Source organism: Petaurus breviceps, unplaced genomic scaffold (genome assembly GCF_028583685.1).
Source record: "Petaurus breviceps papuanus isolate PSGF00001 unplaced genomic scaffold, PetGlider_PUasm1.0 90925, whole genome shotgun sequence".
Classification (NCBI taxonomy): Eukaryota; Metazoa; Chordata; class Mammalia; order Diprotodontia; family Petauridae; genus Petaurus; species Petaurus breviceps.
This window is the reverse complement of record NW_027187380.1, coordinates 13,340,168-13,341,308: the sequence shown is the minus strand read 5'-3', so window position 1 is coordinate 13,341,308 and position 1,141 is coordinate 13,340,168. Positions and strand designations below refer to the sequence as shown.

Below are 1,141 nucleotides of genomic sequence, written 5' to 3'. Positions count from 1 at the left end.
AGACCTAAGACCATGGTGGGAGAATATAAGGACCCAAGAGGGCAGAGATGGGGGAAATGGAGGCCTGGGGGGGGGGGCAGCAAGTAGGCAGGTCCATACCGGGCAGAGGGGACCAGGAGTATTGCATCCTGTTTTCTACTCACCAGCTTAAATTCTCACTCCTTCCCTGCCACATCCCAGGCAGGGATCTAAGAAATGACATCAGGATATAATGCAAGAGAGTAATCTCTTTAGTATAAAAGATCTAAATTCTAGTCCCTTCTGCCACTAACAAGCTATTGGAGCTTGGACAAATCACTTCCCCCTCTTGTCTTCCCATTCTTCATTTGTAAAATGATGGGACTGGACTAGACCAGGAGCTCTTAACTAGGAATCTACAGACCTCTTTATTTCGAGAGGTCTATGAAATTAAATTGCATCTTTATTTTAATATAAATGATACTTAATATAATTAATATGAATAATATAAAAGATGAGTAAAAACAATAGTTAGCATTTATATACCACTTCAAGGTTTGCAAAAGGGGCAGCTGGGAGGAGCTAGGCCTGGAGTCAGGAAGACCTGAGTTCAAATCCTGATTCAAACACTCGCTAGCTGTGTGACCCTGGGCAAGTCACTTGACTTTATTTGCCTCAGTTTCCTCATCTATAAAATGATCTGGAGAAGGAAATGGCAAATTACTTCAGTACCTTTGCCAAGAAAACCCCAAAATGGGATCATGAAAAGTCAGACACAACTGAAACAACTAAAAAACAACAAAAAAAGTCTATAAAGCACTTTACACATGTTAACTCACTTGATCCTTCTAACAGCCCCGTGAAATAGGTATTATACCCTCTTTTACAGATGAGTCCCAGAGAAAGGAAGTAATTTCCCCAGTGTCACATAACTAGTATCTGATCCAGGACTCAATATGCCAACCAGCAGACTAACCTCTTCCTAAAAATTCCTCCCCTTTCCCCCTGACATACAAACCCTTGCTCTTCCCCATCCTCTCTTTCCAGGCACACAGACATATCCTGGCCCCTCCTCCCTCTCCCTCTCCCTCTCCTCCTCTCTCTCTCTTCTCTCTCTCTCCCTCTCCCCCTCTCCCTGTCCCTCCCTCCATCTCTCTCTCTCTCTCTCTCTCTCTCTCTCTCT

The 1,141-nt window shown here is 43.8% G+C and overlaps 1 protein-coding gene across 3 annotated transcripts in view; it reads right to left on the bottom strand.

The window, feature by feature from the left end:
• HID1 (HID1 domain containing) overlaps positions 1 to 1,141 on the bottom strand; it is a 32,253-nt gene that overhangs the window by 18,698 nt on the left and 12,414 nt on the right. The window lies entirely within an intron of this gene.